Here is a 6,000-nt window from a genome sequence, read left to right on the forward strand (position 1 = left end):
ATGGCTGCTAATGCGAATGCTAATGCTGCAAACAATGGAGGTAACAACGGTAATAATGGAGGTGCCGTTGAAGATCAAGCTAATGGCCACAACTTGAGAGATTATATTCTCCCTACTCTTACAGGGGCTCAGTCATGTATCAGGCCACCGGCAGTGGAGACTAACAACTTTGAAATCAAGCCTGCCATACTCCAAATGGTGCAGTCTTCAGTCCAGTTTGGTGGACTCCCTTCTGAAGATCCCAATCTGCATCTATCAAACTTCATAGAGTTATGTCAGACTTTCAAAGTAAATGGGGTTAGTGATGACGCCATCCGATTGAGACTGTTTCCTTTCTCACTCAGAGAAAGAGCCAAGAGTTGGTTGAACTCTTTGCCACCAAACTCCATAGCCACTTGGAATGACTTGGCAACAAAATTTCTGTCAAAATTCTTTCCTCCAGTAAAGTCTGCTAAGTTGCGTGGAGAAATCAACAACTTCTGTCAGCAGGATAATGAGTCTCCCCATGAGTCTTGGGAGAGGTTCAAGGATTTAATCAGAAAGTGCCCTCATCATGGTATCGAAAACTGGATGCTGGTTCCTAACTTCTACAACGGGCTGGTTGGAAACACAAGAACCCTTATAGATGCTTCAGCTGGTGGAGCATTTATGAGGAAGAGTGCGAATGAGGCTTATGTTGGAGGAGATGGCCCTGAACAATCAACAATGGCCAACTGAAAGGAGTCAAGCTAAGAAGGTAGCTGGTGTGCTAGAGGTTGATGCCATTACAAAGCTGACAGCTCAGGTTGAGGCCCTAACAAAGCTGATTGCAATGAAAGCCAAACAAGCTCAAGTGGTCTGTGAGATATGTGGAGGTCCCCATCACTTTTCTAAGTGCCAGGCAGATGTGGATGATCTGCCAATGGATGAAGCAAAAGCCATTGGAAATTATTCTCAAAACAACAACTATGGGTTTAATCAAGGAGGAAACCGAAGAAACAACGGGTTCTATCAACAGAGAAATCAGAACCAGTCACAGAACCAACAACAGACTCAGCAACAAAACTCTAGTGGAAATTCTGGTTTGCAGACAGACTTATTGTTACAATTCATGACAAAAACTAGATCTTCCATTAAAGATTTGCAGACTCAAATGGGGCAACTAGCAACTCAGGTAGCAACCCGTCCTCAGGGAAATTTGCCTAGCACAACTGAAGTTAATCCTAAAGAAAACTGCAATGCACTTACCCTGAGGAGTGGTAAGAAATGTGATGGGCCCGAGATGATGTAACCAGTGGATGAAGAGATTATAGATAAAGCCCCAATTCCAATTCCAACACCAACAGAAAAGAAGGCTACTGATAGCCCTGCACCACAACAACAGTCTCCACCAGTCAGTATTGATCATCATGTGAAGATTTCTTACCCTCGAAAACTCTGAAAGACCAATCTAGACAGGCAGTTCACAAAATTTCTAGAAATCTTTAAAAGACTACACATCAACATTCCTTTTGCTGAAGCTTTAGAACAGATGTCGAGTTATGTGAAGTTCATGAAGGAGATTCTGTCCAAGAAGAGAAAAATGGAGGACTATGAAACGGTGGCTCTAACTGAAGAGTGTAGCGCCATTCTGCAAAAGAAACTCCCTCCCAAACTCAGAGATCCAGGGAGTTTCACTATTCCTTGTACCATTGGGAGAATTGAAGGAATAAATGCGCTTTGTGACTTGGGAGCCAGCATTAACTTGATGCCTCTGTTTGTTTTTAAAAGATTGCAATTGGGAGAAGCAAAGCCAGCCACGGTAACTCTACAATTGGCGGATCGATCACTAGCTTATCCTAGAGGAGTCATTGAGGATGTGTTAGTCAAGGTTGACAAGTTTATTTTTCCAGCTGATTTTATTGTTCTGGATATGGAAGAAGATAACAACGTCCCAATCATTCTTGGGAGACCATTCTTGGAAACTGGCCAAGCTTTGATCGATGTTCAGAAAGGTGAATTAAAGCTGCGAGTGCAAGGAGAAGAGGTGGTTTTCAATGTGCTAAAGGCGATGACTTACCCAAAGGCAAGTGATAACTGTTTCTTTGTTGACCTGATTGACATAATTGTGAGTGAGAAAAAGTTGATAGATGATCCTTTTAGAACTGAGTCTAATTGAAGATGATTTGACGGAGCAAGAGGGAAAAGAAGCAATGGGTTATGTTAAATGGCTTGATTCTTATGGGCCATTGAACATAAGGTATTATGAAGAGCTGGGAGTAGTACTAAAAGAGCTTGTGCCATCTACTGAAAAACCTCCAGCACTTGAGTTGAAGGTGCTTCCTAGTCATTTACGATATGAGTTCTTGGGGGAGGATAATAAGCTTCCAGTTATAGTGTCAGCCTCACTTTTTGATGTGGAGACGGACAGATTGCTTAGAGTACTTCGGGCGCATAGCAAGGCCATTGCATGGACACTGGGTGATGTCAAGGGAATCAGTCCCTCAACTGTGATGCATCGAATTCTGATGGAAGAAAATGCCAAACCAACAATTGATGCTCAACGTAGAGTCAATCCACCCATGAAGGAAGTAGTCAGAAAGGAAGTAGTGAAGTGGTTAGATGTTGGAGTGGCCTACCCCATCTCAGATAGTAAATGGGTTAGTCCAGTGCAAGTAGTTCCAAAGAAAGGGGGGTGACAGTAATTAAGAATGAAAAGAATGAATTGATTTCTACAAGAATAGTTACTGGTTGGAGGATTTGTATTGATTATAGGAAACTCAACAAAGCAACCAGGAAAGATCATTTTCCTTTGCCCTTCATTGATCAGATGCTAGATAGATTGGCGGGGCAAGAATACTACTGTTTTCTTGATGGCTACTCGGGATATCATCAAATAGCCATAGCACCTGAAGATCAGGAAAAGACTACTTTCACATGTCCCTATGGTACTTTTGCTTTTAGAAGAATGCCATTCGGACTATGCAACGCTCCTGCTACATTTCAAAGGTGTATGTGTTGGGTTTTATGCCCTAAATAAAACTCATTTCAATATAATCAGATTTACTTATTAATATAAGATCAGAAATAACATTTAATGTTGCATGGTTCACATGATTTATTTCATGATTATATGTACATAATGTATGAATTCGTCTGAAACCCTTTTCACATACTCGATCCTGTTTATTGTGCTGTCAACACATTGGAAAGTAAACATGACTATGTGAATAAAGTTTCCTAGATTTATCAGACATAGGGTTTTACTGATATGATAATCTACAACAGAGTTTACTTGCATTTGGAGAAGTGCTATGTTCTTTCCAGAGCATTCTTTAAAGTAAAGCTCAGGTTAGATGCATGGAGTATGCATCGGAAGGGACCGATATTGAACTTTGACTTAGATTTATTAAACTTACTGTAATATCTATTCAACTCAATATCGCCTAGTTGATCCTAGATCAAATGATCTTAATTTTGTTATGATTAGGCTCAATCTCAGGAGGCTATTCGTGTTCTTTGATTTGTTAGTTAAGCCTACTTTTAGGTCAGGGTGATACGTACATTTTGGGAACACAGTAGTGCAATTGAGTGGGAGCGCTAACATGAACATGGAATCTATAGCTTCTATCTGGCGAATAGTAAGTAAAGGATGATCTCCTTCGAGCTTGACCAAACAAAAATAAATTGTGGAGATCTCATTTCACATAAGCTGAAATATCATTTATACGGGATTAAGTGTTTTAAGGATTAAATACATTGTAGGGTGTAACGGTAATCTAATCCCTTTACAGTGTAGATCATTCATATAGAGGATCATTGATCAAATTAGGATTATAACAATGGATAACTAATGATGTGTCTATATGGTGGAACATATAGAGCATTCTATATATTGAGAGTGCAATTCTAAGTTCTATGCGTGGATTCAACGAAGAATTAATAAGTTAGTGAATTTTAGTAATAAATTCTTGATCTACTTATTGGAAGCTCGGTTATATAGACCCATGGTCCCCGCACTAGTTGAGATAATATTGCTTGTAAGACTCATATAATTGGTTTTGATTAATCAATTATAATTCTCAAATTAGACTATGTCTATTTGTGAATTTTTCACTAAGTAAGGGCGAAATTGCAAAGAAAGAGTTTTAGGGGAATATTTGTTAATTATGATACTTTGTATGGTTCAATTAATAAATATGATAAATGAAAATATTATTTAATAATTATTTATAGTTATTAAATAGTTAGAATTGTCATTTAAATGGTTGAATTAGAAAATTGGCGTTTTTGAGAAAATCAGATGCAGAAAAGATAAAACTGTAAAATTGTAAAAAGTAAGGCCCAAATCCACATGTATAGGGCCGGCCACTTTTGTAGGGAATTTAAACTGATATTTTCATTATTTTAATGCCAAATAATTCAAACCTAACCCTAGTGGAATGCTATAAATAGATAGTGAAGGCTTCAGGAAAAACACTCTTCTGATTCAGAAAAAACTGAGCCTCTCTCTCTCCCTATCTTTAGCCGCCACTTCCCTCTTCTTTTCTTCTTCAAAATTTCGAAATTCTTAGTGTGAGAATAGTGCCCACACACAGAAAGTGATACCTCAACCATAGTGAGGAAGATCGTGAAGAAAGACTTTCAGCAAGAAGGAGTTTCAGCACTAAAGAATCAGAGAAAGAGATCCAGGTTCAGATATTGATAATGCTCTGCTACAGAAAGGAATCAAGGGCTAGATATCTAAACGGAAGGAGTCATTATATTCCGCTACACCCAATGTAAGGTTTCCTAAACTTTATATGTGTTTATTTCATCGTTTTAGAAAGTTCATATTTAGGGTGTTAATCAACATACTTGTGAGTAGATCTAAGATCCTGGTAAAATAATTTCCAACAACTGGCCTCAGAGTCATAGTACTGTTTCTGGAATTATTTTTATTGGATAGTATGGAAAAAATTAAGCAAGTTACTTTTTTACAGAACTCAATTTCGATTTAATTTGAATTAGTTATGATTTTTTGAAGTTTCGAAAAAATCAGGGTTGAGCAGCACCCTCATGCAAATCCCACCAGCGCCGAGTTTGCACGCCCAGCACCCCTCATGCGCCCCCACGGACATGTATGCTCAGCATACTGTCCGTACAACTTGCAATTTTTTTCGTTTTTCTTCGTTTTTTCATGCTTTTTCATGGAATTAACTTCTGATTTTTTGTATAGTTCTGTATTTATACTATTACTATTCCTAGTCAGCTCTAATTATCATAATGAATTAATTTAATATTTTTTAAATTTAATTCATGATATTAGTGTAATTTGAATTTGAAATAGTCAATATCTATCTTTTTTGCTAAATAATCTATCTTATTTTTAAATTTGATTATATCTTATCTTATTTTTAAATTTAAGGTCAGATTTTAAATATTTTAAATTAAATTTTTTTTTAAATAATTTGACCTTATTTAAATTTAAAATAAGATAACTATAATCATGTAATTTTAAATAGATGTAAGATATTTTGCTAACTTTTAAATTTTGTTATTTTATTTATTTAAATTACATTTAAAATCTGAAAAAGATATTCATTTATCTTTTTAATTTTTTATTTAATTTTTATTTATAAAATAACATTTAATTTTTAAAAGTAGTTAGCAAATTTTGAAATGATATTTAGGTTGGTTGAAACCTAATTTTTCAAAATTGTAGGTTTAATTTTAAATTTAAATTTTTTAATTTAATTTCGAATTTTTTCAATTTTTTTAAATTTTCGAATTTTTTTTAATTAATTATTTATTTCGAAATTAATTATTCAATTTAAAATTAAATAAATCCTACATCCAACTATCCAGCTAACCTCGTTGCAGGAGTATGTGTTTTAGCTTGTGTGTAAGTTTTCAAAACCTATTATTGCTTGATTGCAAATAGCCATGGTTAACTTGTTGACAGATCCAATGATCTGATTTTAACTCGTGGCTCCCTTGGTCAAGTAAATAATTTGTAACAGGTATGTTTACAATCTTCTTTCATCTGTGTATGACCTAGCA

The 6,000-nt window shown here is 35.9% G+C and overlaps 1 non-coding gene across 1 annotated transcript; it reads right to left on the reverse strand.

Moving 5' to 3' along the window:
- Window positions 1-453: 453 nt before the first annotated feature.
- On the reverse strand, window positions 454-560 carry LOC115696097 (small nucleolar RNA R71). The gene has a single exon (XR_004007695.1). It is a non-coding gene; the product is annotated as a small nucleolar RNA R71 (small nucleolar RNA).
- Between the last annotated feature and the right edge of the window lie 5,440 nt (window positions 561-6,000).

Source organism: Cannabis sativa, chromosome 6, assembly GCF_029168945.1.
Source record: "Cannabis sativa cultivar Pink pepper isolate KNU-18-1 chromosome 6, ASM2916894v1, whole genome shotgun sequence".
Lineage (NCBI taxonomy): Eukaryota > Viridiplantae > Streptophyta > Magnoliopsida > Rosales > Cannabaceae > Cannabis > Cannabis sativa.